The sequence below is a fragment of the Phoxinus phoxinus genome (genome assembly GCF_949152265.1).
Source record: "Phoxinus phoxinus genome assembly, chromosome: 11".
NCBI lineage: Eukaryota > Metazoa > Chordata > Actinopteri > Cypriniformes > Leuciscidae > Phoxinus > Phoxinus phoxinus.
The window spans coordinates 25457259-25479840 of record NC_136886.1 but is presented as its reverse complement, the minus strand read 5'-3'; the positions used below and the strand labels follow the sequence as shown (position 1 = coordinate 25479840).

The window sequence follows — 22582 nt, the reverse complement described above, 5'->3', positions numbered from 1 at the left end:
CCTCTAATAGCTGGCTGCTTTAAAATGCTCGTGTGACTGTTTGTGTATGTGCTCTGTTAAGAGCGTCAAAGGTTTCTATTTACTACGTGTTTTTGCAGCATTGTGTTTAGGTTAGTCAGAATTCGCTCAACACTGTTTAAAACGGTGCAGCTGAGCTTGCGAATCCTTTTATTATAACCAACAAAATATAAGCAAAATGTCAATATAAGATTCATTGCACAGCGTAGACAGCTTCATTGATTATAACGAGAGTTTGGGCAAGAGTGCAGCTTTGTATACCTCGTGTTGAACTTAAGTAATTGACAGCTTCATTGATTAATGGCAGCGACATTTGCTCGCTTTCTGTATATAATTTATATTTTTCATGTTGCTAACTACACATTAAAGTGTTTTGAGAAACCTATGTAAATGCACGATTGAATCCGATTGACAGTGATAACAATAGCAATGGGCAGAAAAAATTATCTGTGCATCAATTATTGGTGTAAATGCAAAATTATAGACTTTTTCTATGTAATGTGTTAATTTATTATTCATTTTATTACTAACTTTTCAAATCAGTCACTAAGTGACTTTTTACATATACGTATTTTTAAATATAAGACAGTTCTAAGCACTTTGTTATATGATGGGTCCTGACAGTTTATTTTTATTTTTATTTTTATTTATTTTATGAATAAATAGGATAAGTTAATATTACAAACTGGTTCTTTGCATTTGTTTTTGATTTATTGTCAGTACTGGGCTCGCAGTTCACATGGGTAGGGTAATTTGTGTGTGTGTGTGTGTGTGTGTGTGTGTGTGTGTGTGTGTGTGTGTGTGTGTGTGTGTGTGGATGACTGTGGTGGCTAGTGAGTTGTCAAGCTCTGTGGTGTTTTTGCAAAGCTTGCTTCCCCACTTCAATCTTGCATGTCTGCTATTCAGAAAGGCATTTTTGTACACTAGTTCCTAACAGCAGGTTCATTTTAACACCCTTGCTGCTGCCAAACTATATTTATTATATTTGTATGATATATGAACAGATGCAAAGATATAACTAGATTATAACTTTACTTTAAAATTACTTTAATAATACTATGGATGTTCTGTTCTTTCACATTTTTACAATAAACATTTTGTATCAAATTCAGTAACCATACTCGGGATAAAATATCGAACACAGATCTTGTAATGAGCTATCCAATGATAGTCTGGTGCTGAATCATAGTATGTCACCATCATAATAATAACCTTATATAATCTGTTATAATGGCAGTACTAACCTTTGCAGACCAGGCCCTCCTTTGTCAAAGCCTGCTTGCATACTGCACAACTCTTTGCCTTTTTGAAGGTCTTAGTCTTGAAGGTGTGGGAATGGACATCCTCAAAGTCTTCTGGCTAAAGGGAGAGAGAGAGAGAGAGAGAGAGAGAGAGAGAGAGAGAGAGAGAGAGAGAGAGAGAGAGAGAGAGGGAGAGGGAGAGGGAGAGGCAAGGTTCATCAGAGTAATTACATTTTTAGACCATATCTCTTTTTTATGGTAGTGATATTTTTAAGCCTCACACTAATTTCACAGCTAATTTTAAGTGATGGCAGATCCTGTACAGTTTTATTGTTAGAATGACAGAAAGGAAGTCAACATAACAGTCACACACACAAACACACAACATGTATTAATTCACTGTACCGCAAAGCCATTTGGTCAAGGTAACGAAAAGTGTGATCCTCAGCATTTTCAGCTGTACTATCTCCCTAAATCTTAATGCCTTTTTGTCACACATTGACAAGACCATTCAAGCTCAGGACTGCAAAGCCTGGCATAAGTGACCTTGACTGTAGAAAGCCAGAGAGAAGGGTGAACACTCATTGGACATTTACTAAAACAACCCTATTAAACCATTTAGACCATTACAGTAAATACAGCATTGACTCAGAATGGGAACAATTTGTGTTTAACAGTGACCTTGACGAGAGGCATGTGCATTTATATGCATAAAGGCTTTACATAAATAAAATAATCATAATAATTAGAATGTCATAAATAAGAAAGAATGTAAAGAATGTCATACATAATGAAATGCCATTAGAAAGAAAGAAATTAAACATATATGGAGAACATGATCAAACAAGCCAGATTCACAAAAATCAGATCCTGTTTATGCTGTGCGTATTCACATTTGTGTGCGTATGTGCATATGAACAGTTGCTCAGTTGTTTTGATATCAAACAGGTCAAGTAGTTATTATGGGACACCACCTAAACATAGTGGCTCATTGCTTCCAGATGATTTAACAAATAAAAAATTAGCTAACACTTTCTATGGAGCCTGTATTTTTAATGCATTATAAGGGTATTCTTAATGCATTATAATACATGCATAATGCTTACAAACAACCCTATAATATGTTGTACTGATAAATAATTATAACAATGTAACGTTTTAGCTCCAAAGAAGACAAAGAAGATGTCCAAAAAGTACAAATAACAATTGCATTTATTAAATAAAAAAAAACAAACAAAAAAAAAAAAAACATAACAGCGTGTAAGACATAACATAATTGTGACATAACGCCCCCTCCGGGAAGGTTTGACCTTGCGCCATAAGAAATGATACAAGGGAGGAAAGATGGGGGCTTTAGAGATGGATGAGGAGCAGGTGAAGGCCTGTAAGAGGTCCGACATACAGGCAGGAGAGACCATAGTGGCGATGATGGAGGTAGCATCCATGGTGGAGATGATGGAAGGAGTGGGATGGAAGGAGTGCTCAGTTGTTGGTGATCCAGAGAATAGCTAGGATGAAAACCCAGATGATGGAGGGAGGAGCCATGATGGTGACGTTGTAAGCGACATCCGGGGTACGACCGACGGAGTTGGAGCTGTTCAAAGTGGAGCCCAGGGTGCAGACGGAGAGCAGATGGAGCTGAGCGACACCAATGGCACTGGAGACCTAGACGGAGCCGAGGAGTAACCCGAGTGACCGAGGACTGAGGCGGAGCCCGTGCGACCGAGGACCAAGGTGAAGCCAGAGGGACGGCCGAGCCCGCTGGAGCCGAAGGGTTGGAGAGACGGAGCACAGTGGATGGCTCGTAAGTTCACGGCGCAGGCAGGGTAACGGTAACGAGGGTAACTCGTTTCAACGAGGCTGGTGACCGTGAGGGTTATTCTTCTCCACACCACAAGGCGTCAGTGGGGAAGACAAAGGGCTGCAGGGAACCAGCTGAATTGATGCTGAAGGAGTGACTGAGCTATGCAGTGGAGGGTGGAGAGGTAGGCTTGGCAGGATCGCTGACGACAATTCAGAGTCCATACAGGGTGATGAAACGGGCATTATGCTGGGCTGAACCAGCGGCGATGAAGGCACAGATGAAGGCACGGACGATTTAGGACTGGACAGAACCAGAGATGATGAGGGTATGGAAGGCTCAGGGTAGGGCTGGTTGGGTATCACAACCTCAGATTCCCAATCAATCAGCTGATTTTTAGTGTCCAACTCCACCAAATCACCAACTGTTATGACTGTTGCCTGCTCACACACCTGGTCAGACTCACTGCTGGGCTTCGGCTCCGAAGCGATGGTTGGCTCAGTTATCCTCACAGGCTCCGTCGTCACGGCGGGCGGAAGCTCCTGTCTCCAGTGGGCTTTGCCGTCATTTCCGTGTCTTGGGGTGATGGTTGGCTGGGCTCTGGGTCTGATGACGTGGACTCTGGTGTGGATTGGGGTTAGAACTCTCCAGACAGCGCAGGATGGCCTCCCTCTATGTTCCTATCGACATGTATGGAAGGTCTCTTGGTTGGTGGTAGTTTGCCCCAATCCAGAACAGCGACTTCAGGGTCCCATCATCGAAGGCCATATCTTTTGCGAGGGTGCAGAAATGGATGGAATATTTAACAAATGAAAGTCCTTTCCTGAATAGGGCAGTGAATGCTGCAGCATAATACATTCTGGGTCCCGTATTCTGTAACGTTTTAGCTCCAAAGAAGTACAAATAACAATAGGGTTTATTAAATAAAACCAACTAGAGAAGAACAAATGTAACAGCTGTAGGAACTGAGCAGATAGGACAGAGATGATTCGTTCAAAGGGGAACAATCTAGGACCATAAATTAAGTGAGCGCCAACCAGTCTGAGCTAACTAAACTTAAAACAGAAAACACAGAATTTGGTAAAAATAAAAAAAAATAAAATAAGGAATTTAGAAAAAAAAAAGTATTTCATCGTGCCCTAAACATGTAATTATATTAACTTTGGATAAATTATTGTTAAATTGTATGGGTTTCATTATTTCAATTAGGGATGTTAACTATTAATCGACGATCGATTAATTGTTGATAATACATTTAATCGATAAAACTGCAAAACATGTAAAGCAGACACAAGGAAAAATGAAGCGATGAAGCACCTTCATCATGACTAAGTTTGCGTGTGCATTCACAGCCTTTTCTTTTGTGCAAATGTAAGTTGTAATATTGTGTTTAATTTGTGTAGGCCTATCTATATCTGATGTCAAGTCAAGTCAAGTCAAGTCAAGTCATCTTCATTTATATAGCGCTTTTAACAATGTAGATTGTTGCAAAGCAGCTTTACAGAGATAAACGGATAATTTAAGGTAACAGATTGTTTTGGCTTTATAGCGGTTCTTGAATAATGTTATTTTCCAGCTAAAGTTAGTTTTGATTGATTCATTCCCGTCGAAAGGATCATTTGTTATTAAATAAGGGGCCGCTAATACGACACCGTTCTCTCTACACAGACTTTAAACGCGAACCTGTGATAAACACTGATGGCGCTCACGTGCGCATCAATAATTAATTCTATGGTTATGTGCGTTTGAATATATGTGCGCATGTCTGCAATTCTCCACAAACCAAGCCTAAATAAACTACTTGTCCTGCCTATAAATTTGATATAGAATTTTATTTTATTTTATCACTACGGGGTAGATACGCAAGTTTTCCACAATGCTTTATCTGTAGAGTGATAAAGGGATCCTCCATAAGGAGAGGCTAGTTGGCACTTCAGCACTGCGTTGTCATCGGGGCCAGGCAAAGGTCCTTCGTCAGATCTGGATACGGCCTGGATCCGGCAGGCTGCGGGAAAAACTCGGGATAAACAAAGACACTAAAATTAGCGTAGATGCCATTCTTCTTATGATGTACATCAGGATTTAAGGGAAGTGTTCCCAGTTCCGGCTGACCTAACCTATGCAGCCTAACATTGAGTTATAGAAGTCTATAATGCATTATGTGAATGCTAGGTCAAAGAGATGTGTCTTTAATCTAGCTTTGAACTGACAGAGTGTGTCTGCTTCCCGGACAATGGTAGGAAGACTGTTCCAAAGTTTTGGTGCTAAATAGGAAAATGATCTACCGCCAGCACTCGATTTTGATATTCTATAGGTATTATTAACTGGCCGGAGTTTTGAGATCGCAATAGACGTGAAGGACTATAATACGTTAAGAGCTCACTCAAGTACTGCGGAGCTAAACCATTTAGTGCTTTGTAAGTAATCAGCAATATTTAAAAATGTATACAATGTTTAATAGGCAGCCAATGCAGTGTTGACAGAACGGGGCTAATGTGGTCATACATCCTGGTTCTGGTAAGAACTCGAGCTGCTGCATTTTGAACTAGCTGTAGTTTGTTTATTAAGCGTGCAGGGCAACCAGTAGAGCATTACAATAGGCCCTATGCACAGCTGCACTACTTCCTGAACTTAAGCAGGGTCCTTTGTTTCCTGTCTGCCAGGATTGGCCAAACTGATTAATCCAGGTGTGTCTGACCAACAACAATAATCAGACACACCTGGATTAATCAGTTTGGCCAATCCTGGCAGACAGGAAACAAAGGACCCTGCTTAAGTTCAGGAAGTAGTGCAGCTGTGCATAGGGCCTATAATCTAGCCTTGAGGTCTTGAATGCATGAACTAATTGTTCCGCATTTGTCAATGAGAGCATATGGCGTAATTTAGATATATTTTTAAGATGGAAAAATGCGGTTTTACAGATACTAGACACGTGACTTTCAAATGAAAGATTGGTATCAAAGAGCACACCCAGGTTCCTAACCGACGACGCATCCTATATGTATCTCATTTAGGATGCGTTTGGTTAAAGTGCCCTTATTATGCTATTTTACAGTTTCCTAATGTTGTTTTGGAGTCTCCTACAACAGGTTTACATGCATCAGGGTAAAAAAACTGTTGTGGACAACTCGAGCAGGACGTTTCTCAGTGATACACTACTCAGTTTGAGGTACATTATGAGATGTTGCAACTGTAATTCCTCAGCATCAGCATTAACAAGTGCATTTCCATCAACCGATTATTTTACTTGTACTAATTTACAGAGTATTTTTCTAATATATTGCGGTGAACACGTGGAAACTGTATCCATAACAGTGCATGTATGCAATGTATATACGTAATATATAACATAAACGTTGGTAAAACAAATCTTACACCATGCTTAATCTTTCCTCAAAGTAGTGAGAATGACAGACAATCTGCATTAAAGCTGCAGTAGGGAGTTTTTAGAAAACGTTGACTTAGCCTGAAAATTTGAACAAGCACAACTTACAGGTCAGGTTACTGACGGGAGCGGTGCATTTCTGCAAATGGCAATAGGACCACTGGGAGGAGCCAGAGGAGCTTGCTTTTTTCACAGATTATCTGTCTCATATTCTACTGTCAGGACATAATGACAGTTTTAACAAATGTGTAAAAAATAAAAAAATTCAAATGTTACCTACTGAAGCTTTAATAGGCACAGTTTTAGGCAATAGTGGCCCACAGCTGATTAGCAGAAGTATTTCAGAAAGACAGTAGCCTAATGTAAGTTAGACAGTTAGCAGGAGACCTACTCAATATAAAACTCAAAAACTAATTTTGAACACCATCTTTCAAGAGCAAGCGGTTTGCGAATCCTTCATTGAACTCCGATATTTGAGAAGCAGTCCTCAGTAAAATAAAGGGTACACAGCAAAAGTGATACTGTTATGGTATTATGGTAAAGAAGATTTTTATCCACTGATTCTTCACATGCTCGTCCTTGGGCTGTGAAAAAAAACTGGCTTTACCTTCACATTGTAGAGCACAGCGTCTTCTAGACATGATGCTGTCCAGTACCCACAGGAATCAGCTGCAGTGTTTGGGGTTTCAAGTTTTCCCTGGTGTCTGTGCACGTAATAAGTGGGTGGGCAATATGCTAATTTTTCGTCTAGACATCACGACGAAACGGCTCATGACTCGTTTGAAAAACTAATAATTTCATTGACTCAGAGTCGACTATTACTTTTGAAAGACAATAATTTTATATAGGGTGAATTGCCATAATGTGGGACACTGCCTAATGTGGGACACCTAAGGTCTAGTGTTTGTAGATCCCACATAAATACATGAATGACAGTGAAACTATTGGTTAGACAAAGCTGTGGTGTCATGTTATCAAAATCACATGACATATCAAATGTCCAATCATATTTGAGGGTGGAGCAATCATCAAACAAGAGGCACTTTGAGTGAAGACCATCCGAAGGATAGTGACATAGAGTTTTAACAAATTTGATGTTAAGGAGTTAAATACATTTTAAACAAAACAATCCTGCTACTGTTTAGCCTAGTATGCTTATGAAATGTTTGTCCATCAAAAAATAGTGTAACTTTGTGTGTATAAACTATATATTTTATATTTGTATCAAATTTCCTAGTGTCCCACATTAGGAAATGTGGTTTCCAAATCCGGGACAGCATGATCAGCCTAATGTGGGACAGTACTTCAATGAGTCAAAAATGTGTGGAGGGGCATGGTTTGTGGGACAAACATGGTTATTTACATGGTTTTAGTCTTGTAATGCAATATTAGAATACTGTTTATGTAGATTTTTACAGTCATGTGAATTTTTTTATTCTTGGAGGGCGGTTTGAAGGCTCTTTTTTTGTGTGTGTGTGTGTGTGTGTGTGTGTGTGTGTGTGTGTGTGTGTGTGTGTGTGTGTGTGTGTGTGTGTGTGTGTGTGTGTGTGTGTGTGTGTGTGTGTGTGTGTGTGTAAAAGGTAGGTAGTTGACTTCAAATAAAAAATAGCTCTGAATTTAAAAACGCAGTAGAAAACCAATAAAGCTATTCCACTTTATTTTATGCATCTGATTATTTAATGAAATTTATTTCAGATCACAATGGCAAAGGTGAGAAAGACAGGGACTGATTGTCAGACGCAGAAAGAGAGGTAGAAACAGGGAAAGGATAAGAGAAAGAAACTTAATCAGTGGAGGCAGGACAGAGATGAAAGGAGCCATAGAGGAGTATAGGCAGAAAATTACTAACTAAGATTTAAGATCTTAAAGATTTATTTAAGATCTAAAATAAAATAAGATTTTACTATTCTACATGTATCAATGTGATTTTTGGTCTTTTTATCATAGATTTTTCAGTGTCCCATATTGGGAACACAACTGTCCCACATTAGGAAAGCTGCAGATTGTCTCAGACGACTTGCTATAAGAGCACTAATATGTCTATAATTTCTCTTATGAATGGGTTATTTGAATTTTCTCCTTTGATTTGATTAGGAAACATACTGGGGTTTTTAAAATGGTATTGGGTGTGGATTTAATGTTTTGGTTACACATCGCAATATGTCACAGAAGTCTGAAGTGCAAAAAATGTCCCACATTAGGGCAATTCACCCTACGGTGCACTTTCAGATTAAAAACTTTACAATATGTTTTCATTCAATTAGAGCCATGTTACACACTACATGAAAGGTCTTTTTTTCAAAATCCATAATAGGGGCCCTTTAAGAATTAACACTGTAGTAAAGCGTGCCGGTATCTTCAGCTTCAGCATATGCAGCTCAAAAAGCAATGAACAACGAATATAGTGACTATGATTGGGACTGGACATATTACATAACATTATAAAGAGAACAATATTGGAATAAATCATTGTGAATTATTTGGGTTTAGTTGTTATGTTTCATCGCGTTGCTCCAGGAAGAGCGCGTCCCCAACACTCAAACATTCTGAATAGCACGTAACTTAGTTCAAGATTACTTGTTACATTCGCGTCATTTTGTGCACATTTAATTTGTAATGTTATGTTTGTTTTATCTGATTAATCTCATATATTGTAGGATGCATTTCTTTGAGGTAAGCAAAGTGCTCAAGTTTACTGGTGTTCCTTCAGCGAGCGCAGCTCAAACAGCAATGCACGACTATGATTGGGACTGTCATATTACATAACAATGATAACACTATTTTAAGAAATCATTGTGAATTAATTTGGTTTAGTTGCGGTTTTCAGCGCGTTGTTCCAGGTACACATTCTGATAAAAACGTATCTGAGCAGTGTTGGTGATGTTGTATTAATCATTATATTTGATTACTAAATAAGTAATTTGATAAATGATCAATCACATCGACTTGTGTTACAAACATACTAGTCCTTTATTTAAATTAAAAACCCTTCTCATACATTTGGTGAGGAACATGGCGTTTGGAGCAGCATTTGCAGATCCTGTCATGCTATTGGCTATATGCCACTGCAGTGGACGCATATTGCAGTAGTAAAGGTGGGGTAAGCGTTATTTCAAAAACGCTGTTGGACATTATTGATATTTGAAATCAACCCAAACAATCACACCCCTCTCTTCATTGCTCCGCCTCCAAAATTCACCTTCCAATCCTAACCGTCCTGCTCCAAGTCGTGTTGGTCCGACTAACTTTCAAACAGTGTTTTTAAAATATCGCTTAACCCACCTTTAAGGCTAACGATTACTCGATTAATTGATCGTTAATTTAAACGACAACGATCATGGGAATTTGTATAAATTGACATGCCTACTTTCAATTAATTAGACATGCTTTTTGATTGCTAAAATTTTATTTAATGGTAGTCGATCAAAAAAAGCTATGAATTTTTTTTTTTTTTTTTCGTAATCCAGAAAAATTTTAACTGAAAAAGCAGAATTTGGAAAACCTTTTCAACAGAATTTGGTGGAAAATAAAATGGATTTCATTGGGCCCTATTCATCATAGAAAGTGATCATCTCTTAAGAAGACATGGATTAAACCACTTGATTCATGTGGTTTACTTTAATGATGTCTCTTGGCACTCTCCAAAACTTGCAAATTTTGGTTGTGTGAATTTTCATTAGATAGGCAAAAATGATGAGGCAATATTAAAAATATCTTCATTTGAGTTCTGAAGATGAACGAAAATTATTAAATTCATACAGAATTTAAATTTTTGCATGAAATAAACCATTAATAATAATACAAAGAAGAATAAAGCTAACACAAACAATACATACTTCAGATGAACACAATTGGTGCTTGGACCTCTAACAATAGAAAAAAAAAATCAGCTTGTATGGTTTTAACCAGTCCCTAAGGGACCCTAGCTAAATGGCTGATAATTAGCAGTGGCTGGGTGGGGTGTTGGAAATAATGGGTTTCTTTTCTTGCCCTGTGACCCTGGCTGTCTCCTAGGCTTTAGGAGCCCCCTGGACTGAGAGCACTCTGTTTTCTGAAACCAGCAGATTAAATTATACACGAGCAGAACAGAATAAAAATATCTTAAAAGACAGCTACCCTCTCACTCCATAATTCATATAGACTAACAAAACTATAAAAGAAATGCTTGAGTCAATGTAAGCACAAAGCTCTGTTATAACTTGAAAAGGCTGCTGTTACGTGAAAAAAGGTTTAATTTCACTCTAAAATGTGTAGATGAAAGCAGCTCCCATTTTGTTGCATAGCAATGTCGGTGTAAATATTTTTTAAGAGGAAAAATGGCCCCTAATCTATTTCCTTAATTTTGCTTTAATTAAATATTGTCCTTAATATTTTTATTGATATTATATTCATGCTGTAGTGTGAGTATAGCAAAGGCTTGCACAGTGATCCTGCACATTGAATCTTGATATGTGGTATGTGTTGAAAGTGTCATTCTCTAGGGAAGCTGTATTATTTGTTTGCCACTGCTCGCTGACCCCTTCCTTAGAAATTTGAAGCTGTTTCTATAGACCTTGTAGGAAGTGAATGTATTCATTAATGTTGACCTGTTCTTGGGATGATGACAATGTTTGCAGAACCAGGTTCCATTCCTGTGATAATGGCAACCCGATAGGTAATGATGGCATTCTGAAGAGGTCAAAATTCTCCTGAATCGGATTCAAAATTATATAAATCCCTATAAATAAATTATATAAATATTCTGTTCAACATCCATTGGTGGTTTAGTAGATCAATGATGCAGCAAATGCTAGGAAAGGCAGCTATGTGTTCTCCTTTTCCTTCACACTCTTATTCCATCCTCTCTGTGCTCCCTCCCCCTTTTCTTTTTCTATAATATTCAAGTGCAGTTCTCTTTCAAGCAACACAGCCCACCCCCAATGTTTAGTTTTCTTTTCTGTTTCCCTCCCCCCTTTCTTCCATCTTGCCTGCATGCCTGCTTGATTATGTCTCTGCCAACGTTACTTAAATTTTTCATTGCCCCTCCACTCTCTATCTTTCACTACTCTCTTTCCTTTCCCATGGCTTCCTCTCCTTAAGCTTGCCTGCATTCCCAGAGCAGCCCATCACTGAAGCATCTGGCAGTTTTAAAAAGGAGCACAGGATTGAAACCCATTGTCTCTGTCAAAGAGGTATATGTATGCTCTGTTAACATACTGTGAAACCAAATGCATATTAGAAATTCTCACTCAGAATAATTGACTACTTCCCACCCGACTTCCTAGTTCTTTCTCCTCCTCTGGTTCAGTTCAGTTCCCTGGATCTGCTGTCTCATCTGGTGTCGTCCAGCTCCTCGGCTCTGCTCTGCCGCGAACTCTGTGCAACTCTACGGCTCTGCCTCAGACTTCCCAATCCAGTTTCCATTGCTTTTGGTTCTGCCTCCATGAGTCAGTCCCCAGGTTCTGCCCGGACCTTCAGCCAAAGCTGGTGAATTATTCAACCGGCTCCTCCTGGTTCCTGTCAGTCACCAGCTCCATGCCCACCTCCAAAGCCCCCTCCCTCTCTCCCTCCACAGTTGGAATATCAGTTATGGAGCGAGAACGCAACTTCCCCGGAGGGGAGACTACTGTCACGATTATGCCCTCTTATTTTGATATTGTGTTTTCTTTCCTTTAGTTCCTGTTTCTCTGCTCTGTTTAGTTTCGATTTCCTTGGTTAATGATTCTGTGCACCTGTCTCTCATTATGTTTGTCTTGTGTTTATACTATGAAAGCTTTAGGGTAAGTTCTGCCAGGAAGACTCAATCAGCGCGTCACGTATTACTTCACTTCTAACCAATCATGTGCGAACACTCACAGTATAAAAGATTGGTAGCCTACTTACATTTGTCTGAGTTTGCAGATGCTGATGCTGCCAATTACCTCCATCCTCCACCTCCAGGGGGCTCGGCTGCGACCCTGCCTTCGTCTTCTTTATAAATTTATGCTTACTGGGCTGTTAATAAATATACGCTCATTATATCAATTTATCTCCCGAGTCTTTCTGGTAGAACTATTATGGTCAGTCCCTTGTCGGTTCTCATTTGTAATTAGTTATGGTAGCATTTCTTCTATATTCTCCTGAGTGTTTAGATAATAATAAAGACTGTGTTTTTGAATCTTCTTTGTCTTTGTGCGTGTTTACCACTAATGTTACAAGGACACAGGAAAATGGCAATTTTCTTTATCTGAGGTAATATACTACCAACGTTAGATTCTAATTTTAATAATGCAGACAGAATTTCAAATTAAAATGGAATTTACTGTACAATGTCAAAGAATTAGGATTAAATTATTAAATCAAAATTATTACAGTAGCCTACAATTAATTAAATTAAAATCACAATAGACTAGTGCCTGTGATTAAACCACAAAATGACTGCTATTGAAATATGTCTGCATGTTCTGTGTTTGATTCTGAGTGAATGATTGGTACAGTTGTCTACTACACACTACCCAGTATTCTAAAAACTATAGGTGAAAAGTACCTGGATAACCTACGATTTTTGCAGAGATTCCAGAGGGTAGTTTAATATCCAACGAGGCCAAGGGAGAGACGTTGTGATAGGTGGAGAAGTGATACAACTGGTGCCATATGATATAGGTCACATCACAATGTGTACCTACTATGGCAGTATTCAATGTTGGACACATCTACACTCAAGCACGCTTGATGTCCATGATGTTCATATTTAAAAATAATATATGGGGACACGCCACCTGATCTTAATCTCCAGATCTGCTCTATTAGTTCACTTGACATGCCTTTCACCATAGCGGTGTTCGAAATTGCCCCTGTGGCGAGGGGGGCGTGGTTAAGTGAGGTCTGCACTGAGAGAGATAGCTGGGAGATGAGCGGTGAGCAAGTAAGTCAAGTACATAATGACAAACACCTGTGTCTAATTTCAGTAATTGGAGTGGAGAGACCGCTTAAAGCCCATGAGGAATGGTAGCTGGGTGAGAGGAAACGGACTGATGACTCGTAGGTGCAGTGAACATGGAGAGCTTTATGCGTAGCACAGTGTGCACATCTTTATATTGGATTTGTGCCATGATCAATCAAAACCCACGATCCTCAGTAATGCCAAACCTGACTTCTTCCTTCCCTTCCACGAAAATTATTACACTGGTGCCGAAACCCGAGAGGAAGAATTGTGCCGTTGCCATCATGCAAACTCCGTCAGTTACGCCATTTGCGGACATTATCCACTCACTCGCGGAACTCCATCAGGAACATCACAAGGTGTTGCTGGACATGCGCGAGGACCAAGTGCACCGGTTCCAAACCCTTGTCCGCGCCCAGGAAGAGGACTGCGAGCTGTTCCGGAGCTAGATGGACCAGGAGGGAACCGGCACAGAAACACTAGCTGGTGCGCCTCCTCCCCTTGCTGACGGGGGAGACGCAGATGGCGGCCCAGCAGCTACCGGTCCAGAACCTCCTGGTCTACCAAGACCTGAAGAGAGCCATTCTCCAGCGGGTCGTTCTCACCCCTGAACAACACCGCCAGCAGTTCAGATCACTGGATTTGGGTGAAATTGGCTGGCCCTTTGTGTTTGCTCAGCAGCTTTGGGATGCGTGACGCAGATGGCTGGTGGTCGTGGGAAGCGACGTGGACCAGATGGTCGCCCAGGTGGTGCTGTAGCAGTTCATCGCCCAACTGCCCATAAAGACGGCGCAGTGGGTCCAGTGCCAACGTCCCACGTTGCTGGACTCGGCCATCCAACTAGCGGAGGACCAGATGGTGGCATGCCGCAGGGTCGGCGAACCCCTTCCATCTGTCTCTCTCTTCCATCTGTCTCTCTCTCCTCCTCTGTTCCTCTCTCTCTCTCGCTCTCTTCTCCCTTCCTCTATCGACCTATCCCGTTTCCCGGTGATGGAGGTGGGGACCCTGGTCCGGGTCCCGGACGCACCGCAGGCTGCCCTCGATCACGCTGGGTTGTACCAAATACCTGTGAGTATTAAGGGGGGTACTTATCAAGTTTTGGTGGATTCAGGATCTAACCAAACCTTAATTTATCAAAGCTTGATTCAACCAGCCGCATAGTTTCGGTAAGGTGTGTGCACGGGGATGTGGTAAGATATCTATAATGCCTGTCTCTATTCAATTTAGGGGACAAAATCATAGTGTAGAGGTCGCGGTTAGTCCACACCTCAGACATCTGCTAATTCTGGGAACAAATTGGCCAGGATTTAGTAATTTATTGCAGTTTCCAGGAACCAACATCCATGTCCAATCCTGCTCTTCGAGGACCAATGTCCAGCAGAGTTTAGTTCCAATCCTAATTAAACACACTTTAACTAATCACGGTAATCAGCTAATCAAGGTCTTCAGGATCACTACAAATATCCAAGTGTGCTGGGGCAGGTTGAAGCTAAACTCTGCAATACATTGGCCCTCCAGGAGCAGGATTGCTCACTGTCATCATATTCAAATCAATCTTTTTGTCTCAGCTACCATTTAATACAGTAGTTATACATTTATATCCCAACTTTCTACGGTGACCTGGAGGGGACATGTTCCGTTCACTTAGTTTTGTTTTGGCCACGAGATATTAATTCGAACATCATATTTTGGCAACACGGGACACGGATGAGCACTTCAGGAAGTAAAGTAACCTGCGCATGAGTTTTAGCTGATTATTATATATTTCGTTAAATATTAGTGAGAATGTGATCAGAAGTTGTGGCCACGAGATAATTTTGTCAAGAACATCCTTATGTTGAGGCCATGTGATGTAAAGTCGTGGCCTCGAGATCCTATGTTGAGGGAACGACATCTATTTCTCATGGCCACGAGTTAAATGTGTAAACAACCTGCGTGACCATAGCAACCTGCAATTATCAGAAATGGATAGGCCTATAATAATATTTATTTTTAATTAAGAAAAAGTGTGGGATTAAGAAATTATATATTTTGTATTTATTTTTATTAGGGACCATGTATAATTTCAAACATAAATGTTACCATTTTATGCATTGTACCAAAGTTAGCCACAGGCTAATTTATATCTGCAGTCCCCAGACAGGGTACAATAAAAAAAATACAAATAACACTCCCCTACCCCCCACCCCCTACACACACGCATACACAAAACACATTTTGTCAGCACTGCATCAGTGTCAGTGGGTACAGATTTGAGTGGGTACAGATTTGAGTGGTCTTCAGAAAAGATTTCAGTTGTTATTTAAAACTCTTAATGGAACTGCAGCTCTTAATGTCATCTATTATTGCATTCCACTGTGTAGTGGCTTTAAAAGAAAAAGCAGATTGTCTAAACTAAGGTTGAGCGGCAAAGAGGTATGTTACAGTCAAAAATAGATGCTATTCTGGTAGATTTTACAGAAATTACAGGGCGATTGCAAACTAAAACAAGTAAACATGCAGGGGCCAGGCCGTGAATCTTATACACTAGAGTCAACTTTGAAAAGAGTCTAAAATTTTCAAACCTCAATAAATTGTGTTTCTCTAAGATCTTGCAATGGTGGTACCGAAATGGCTTTTTATCAAGGATTTTTATAGCTTGCTTATATAATGATGAATAATGATCACTGGCATGTCCCCAACAGGTGATACAGTATGAAATATGTGAAAAAATTAAAGTATGCATACATATTTTGGCTACATAGGGAGGGATGATCTAACCTGTCTAAAGTTTGCCAAGTTATATTTTATAGTTTTTGTCATTTTCTTGATGTGTTTCTTGAAGTTAAGATTCAATTCTAAAATGATACCAAGATATTTAAATTCAGTAACTATATCAATTGATTCATTTTTAATAAAAATGTCTGCAGTTTGAATCTGCCCCTTGGTTTTACAAAAGAACATACCTTTTGTCTTGCTGATATTCAAGGTAAGTCAAGATTGTTCAAGCCACTCAACAACACCTTGCATGGCATGAATTCATTTCTCAGCTGCTAGCTGAGCGTTTGTTTGCATTAACATACAACAATGTTCCCTCAACATAGGATTTTGAGGCCATGACTTTACATCACGTGGCCACGACATAAGGATTTTACTACCTCAACAAAATGATCTAGTGGCCACGATTTATAATCACGCTCCCACAAGGTAATTTCACGAGTTCACACTTACATCAATTAAACAGAGTAAAGATTATGTGTATTTGTCGTGCTCTCCGGGGGAGGGCTCCGAGCTTGGAATTTTTGCCCGAACCCAGAGTACCCCCTTTTTTAGGACAACAAATGGCTGGTAGGGACTACAATGAGCTTCTTCAAGGGAAAGTGACATCACAAAACGTAAAATTTACATGAAAGACCACCCCCGGAAACAAAATTAATATTTATTTATTGATTTATTTGAGTATGTGTCTATGTGAGGTAATTGGAGCTGCAAACACATGAGCTCTTGAATCTCCACCTGCAGCTTATTTGCATTTAAAGGGACACACACAAATACGGTGCATTTTTGCACACCCTCAAAAAGTGACTATTTTCAGGGTGCTTTAACACTGGCAGTTTAGTTTAGAACAGGGCACGGTTCATATGAAAAATTGCTAATGTGAACGCTATCATGTGCACCCGGGTGCGCACTGGAGTACCGAACCCAACACTACCTGGAGGAGGTGGTCCGAGTTCAGTTGCTCCTGAACCGTACCGTGGACTCGGCAACACGGGACACGGATGAGCACTTCAGGAAGTAAAGTGACCTGCGCATGAGTTTTAGCTGATTATTATATATTTCGTTAAATTAAACACATGTAAGGGATGATAGTGTTGATGATTTACCTTAAATACGAGCGAGAGTAAGCCTGCAGTGTATTCGCGCATAGCGCGTGGAATCAGGGCATCAAATTTGGAAATCCACTGTCTCCTCAAAATAGTCCATTTGCAAGCAGCAGAAGGTCACCTTATGCGACACACACACACAGTAAACCTGTGTTGTTCACTCAGCTGCGCATAATAGCACCTAATTAATAAAAGACATAATAATAATATATAGACGTTCTGTTTTCTATCATGCGCCATGCACGTTTGCGATGACATATGCACGCAAACGCACAAGGGTTCGATAGAATCAAGTTGAGTGTGAAACCAGACTAAAGCCCAATTTATACTTCTGCGTCGAACTCCCGTCGTAGCTATGTCGTAGGCTGTGTGTAGCGTGCATACCATTTGGCGTACCCTGATGTGCACCTCTCCAAAAATTTAACAACGCGTCAATTCTACGCGGACGCAAGCACTGTGATTTGTCTGCTAGAACCCCTCCCTTGTGTTTCACATGCTCCCTCTGCACGTGTAATTGCGTGTCAACGCGGACAACGACGCAGAAGTATAAATGAAAACCAACGCGTACTCTATAGCGTAGAGCCTCTGGCATAGGTTCCGGCGCAGAAGTATAAATCAGCCTTAATGCTGTGGGGGGCGGTAGGAACAATCGCGCTCGGGCTTGGACCGCAGCAAACGAGCCAGTGTGAATGCACCATAACATGCTATAAAAAATATCTGGGGTATTTTGAGCTAAAACTTGACATACGCACTCTGGGACATCAGAGACTTATTTTACATCTTGTGAAAGGGGCATTATAGGACCCCTTTAAGCATTGGTTATTTATTTATAGTGTAGTTCTAAGTAAATGTTTCATTAACCCGGAAACAGTGTGAACAAATGAAATGTAACATGAAAAACAAAACAAAAAAAAACAAACTGATTAATGTCCAATGTGGTTGCTGGGAGAGATGTGTAGTGCGAGCTTTTATAAAGCTCTTAATAGACAGTTTATTCTCAGGGTAAAAAAATAAACATACATACCAATGACTCCACATCCCTCTACCACTTTAAACCAAACCTCCTCCTCCCCAGTGAGAGTGATCAGTACATCTGGGATGGAGTATTCTCTATCTCTCTTTTTGACTAAATTAAATAAGTTCTGGAATGAATGAACTGAAAGATCTATACTGAAGGTTGAAGGAAGGAGACTGGGGGAAGGGAGGTTTTATTATCCAGAATACACAACAGGGACAATCCCCCTTGAGCAACCTGAGGTTAAATGTATGGCTCAAGGGACATTAATGGTAGATGAGCTCAGTGTGTCAGATTAATGGATCCTTTCAAATAAACTCAGCAACAACAAAAAAAGCATCTCTTTGTCTGGATACTGTATTTTAAATATAATTTTAAACTTATTATTGGAAAGGGTTTAAAAACAATGTTTTTCATGCTTGTTCAGTGAACCACAAACAATTATTGCACATGATGCACCTGTGGACTAGTCCATAAGATACTAACAGCTTACACGCGGTAGACAATTAAGGTCACAGTTACAATAATTTAGGACACTGAACAGACTGACTCTGAAGGGTCCCTTCTCACCTGTGTGAACATGCCATAGATTGCAAATGTGGCCAGAGCAATAAACTGCAATGTTTGTAATGTAAAGATGCTATAGGGTGGGGTGATCCCCCTTGGCAGAAACAACAGACCAAGGGGTTAATGGAGCAGAGATAAGGGGGCACATAAGTGACAGAGGTGGCTGGGCCAGAATTAAATTGTATTTAAAGCATAAGTTCTTCTTTGTCAAAATTACATTTATGTAATAGCCTAAACCAGGGGTCGGCAACATATATGGCACACATAGGGGTAATTGCTAGCATGTGAGCAGAACATGTGTAGGTATGTGTTTAATTCAGATAAAGTACATTGCACCTACATACAGATCTACAAGGAAATCATACATCATAGTAACACAGCTTTTTTATTACGTAATGAGCTATAAATATGATTAAAGTGTGAGACTTAAATCACGCAAGATAATGAAAGCACGCAGCTCTGAAAGCATGAGCGCTGTGCATCACACGCACACAAAAGTCCTGACTGACAGCTTACAGCTTGTTCCGCTATTTGTTGCTCTTAGCTTTGAGAAAAAAAACAAAGTTAATGTTATACATTTCAGAGATATAAAGTAAAGTCCCAATTCAAATTCCACACATATCGCAATGACGATGATGCATGTGCAAACTCTATTGCTGGTCGTTTCAAGAAGGTCAGTATCTCTTCAGCAAGCTGATGTGCAAACTGCCGCAAATTAAACTTAAATGTTTAGTGTCTCATCCTGAACCTCAACACACAGTTGTCTTCATTAAACATAGCGAGACTAAATTATATTACCAGTGTTGATGCTGCTCTCTCTCCAATTGCGGTCTTTGAGCTTGAAATTAGCTTAGGATAAATAAAATGAATCCCATTCTGTAGCTTTCGTTGACATGAGCTCAGTTGAATGAGTATGTTTATCATACTGCTAATAATGTTGTTAATGTTACACAAACCATGTTCCCGTTCGCCATCTCAGACAGACAGCTGCCTTCTAACAATCTTCAGAAATGCTTTGGACAACTTAGAACGTCAGTGGAGAAAGCCATTTAGTTTATCATAACATCTTAATATAAATCACCTCCTACATGATTTTTCATATTTTTAAATTTGGACATGGTTTGCCTTAAAACATATTAAAATCACCATGTAGACCTATAAACAACATTAAAAACTTGATTTTCACCACAGGGGGACTTTAAGCTTGTGTAAGCAATCTTATGTAGGTTCTTTTGTGTTTTATATAATGACCACTAGGAGGTGCTCTAGGCATATGTTTTCTTTGTTTTTCTCTGAAGAGATATACATTGTTGTTGAAAAAGAAAAAGAGTAACGCACGTTTGTTGCTTTTAACCATGAAACGACAGTTCAGTGCCTTTATTAAAATCAACACATTAAGGATTTATCTCTCATTCACCGTGACCCACCAGCAATTTTTGGAATGTTATTACTTTACCTGCAGCGTGGATATAACCGCGATCCACACATCACTAGTTTGTTTAGGCCTACTTAAGAAATAACTGACTGTGTTTACTAGGATATTTACCAAGGCTGGCATTTTGAAAAAATAAATCCTATGCATTTGTCCATTCAAGCACAAAAAGAAGCGAAAAAGATCTTGCTCTCCAAGCAGATGTGTACAGATGTGTGTGCACAGAAAACTTCACTCAGTAGGCTACGCGATTACAGAAATGCGTCTTTTTTTTGCTCAAGTGTCGCATTGATACATCATGTCGTTAGTCATTTGAGCGATGTATCAATCCATATATATGTATTGTTACACCCCTAATTAGGAAATTTCCATTTGTTTGATGACTGAGATTTAAGTTTTGTAAAGCTTCAGCATAGTAGCTGAAGAAGGGGAATGAGGGGATGTGTCTACAAAGAGCAAGAAATGGTGATGTGTTGCTGTGAAAGCTGATGGGGAAATTGGATTAATAACACTGGGTTATGGTCTTGGCAGGAGCTGAAGGATAGGAGCGTATGCTGGGACAGATTGAAATTTGGGGGTGGGGTGTATGGAACGAGAGAAAAAAAAAACTGTAGTTCTGCGGCAGAAGGATTTTTTTTTTCTTTTTTTTTGCAGACACATCAGCACGGAGGAAACCATCGAGACATGAAATGAGAAAAATAATGAAAACTTGACCCCTAATCTGACCATTCTCATTAACTTCAGACCAGGTATCTCACACTACGAAGCTAGCAGGCATCACCCACATGTTCAGGGGTTGGTTAAGCTAAAACACCACAAAAAAAACTCTACTGCACTAACAAAACCAAACAATTTTATGCAATGGGTTCACAATGTACCCACAGAATTGTTCCTTCCTTAGAAATGGCAGCCATCAACTGCTAATAAACCTAAGGGACCATTTGCAGCAGTGTCCTTTTAATTTCTAAATTGGCACATACATTGGCAATAACATATAAAATGGGGGTGGGGGAAAGTGGGGACACTGAACCTCTCAAGATTTTTTTTATCATACCAGCAAAACTCGATATGAGATTTGTCAGTTGTCACTAATAACACAATATTTTCAACAAGAGTGAAATTAAAGTGACTATGCACCGTGTACAGTAGGACAGCTTCTTGAACACAACAATCTGGGAAAACAAACAAACAGGACAAGACTTCACAAAATATACTTTACTAATACAGTTTTAACGTACTGAGAGTCTGAAAACACACCACATGTAAAGGAAGGCTGGAACAGCAAGGGTGAAACAAAACATTAAGCATGTCTGAATAAACAGGCTGTTGTCTGGTAGCACTCAGAATCAGTTTTGAAAGGTGACCCCAGTTTGTGTGAATATTGGAGTGAGTCAGTGCAGTATGCCTTACCTTATCCCTCCTAGCTGCTCTCAATGGAAAGAAACAAGAGAAGAGGAACTTCCCCCAGCTTATCACTGCTGCCAGACACCAGTTCAGCCGGGCCATGGTTGCCTCCTTCTGTCAGTATTTTGCTGCCTTTAAAATCACCCTTTCTATTCTCTGTGTATTCTCCAGGTATATCCAATAGCAGAGAACTGATGGGAGAAGAGATCCCTTTAGCTGCAGAGCAGGTACCAAGAATTACCCGACTCTTGCTAACACGCACGTTACCTTACTCAGTGGATGCTGCAGCATTCTGTCTGTCGAAGGAGGATGAAGAGGAAAGAGGGAGGGTGGGAGAGAAAAAAAGCAGAGAGAGTGAGAGAGAGAGAGAGAGAGAGAGAGAGAGGGACATGCAGTGGGAAAAACTAGAAATAGCAGAAAGGCAAGTTGCTTTTGATGAGGAGGAGGTAGAAAAGGAGAAAAATGTTTGAGAAGAAACTGAATGTGAACGAGCGAGGAATGGGCTTTTGAACGAGAAAACATTTCCGTGATTAACAGGAAAAAAGACAGCACAGTCTTGAGAAAAGAAACGAAAATAGGAGGCAGGATTAGATACAGAAAGGATGGAGTGAAAGAGAGGGAGAGCACAAGAGGGAGACTGAGTGAGGAAGGCAGAAATAAACTGAATTGCGGTCTCTGAATGTCATCACACAGCCGCACACGCACAGACACATGCACGCACTCTCACACGAGGCTATATGAAGGGGGGACAAACAACGTGCCGTGTGCAACTGGGTTTCTGTGGAAGCGTTTCTGTGTTTTCTTTTGAGTCCATATGTGTGCCTGTGTGAATGCATGTGGGAGCTCTGTGTAAAAGCTCTCTGGTGTCAAGTGCACATCCAACTGCAGGTGCACCGCACCACTGCAGAGTCGCCACGCTTCACTAACAAACGTACCCTCACACTGCATAGAGGGG

General features: G+C 40.1%; 1 protein-coding gene across 1 annotated transcript in view; it reads right to left on the bottom strand.

Moving 5' to 3' along the window:
- tns1a (tensin 1a) overlaps window positions 1-21938 on the bottom strand; it is a 116576-nt gene extending 94638 nt beyond the window's left edge. The window contains exons 1-2 of the mRNA XM_079627942.1: window positions 21634-21938; window positions 1263-1377 (exon numbers count right to left, since the gene is read on the bottom strand). The gene's annotated coding sequence lies outside the window, so the exon portion shown is untranslated. The remainder of the gene's footprint in view (window positions 1-1262; window positions 1378-21633) is intronic.
- Between the last annotated feature and the right edge of the window lie 644 nt (window positions 21939-22582).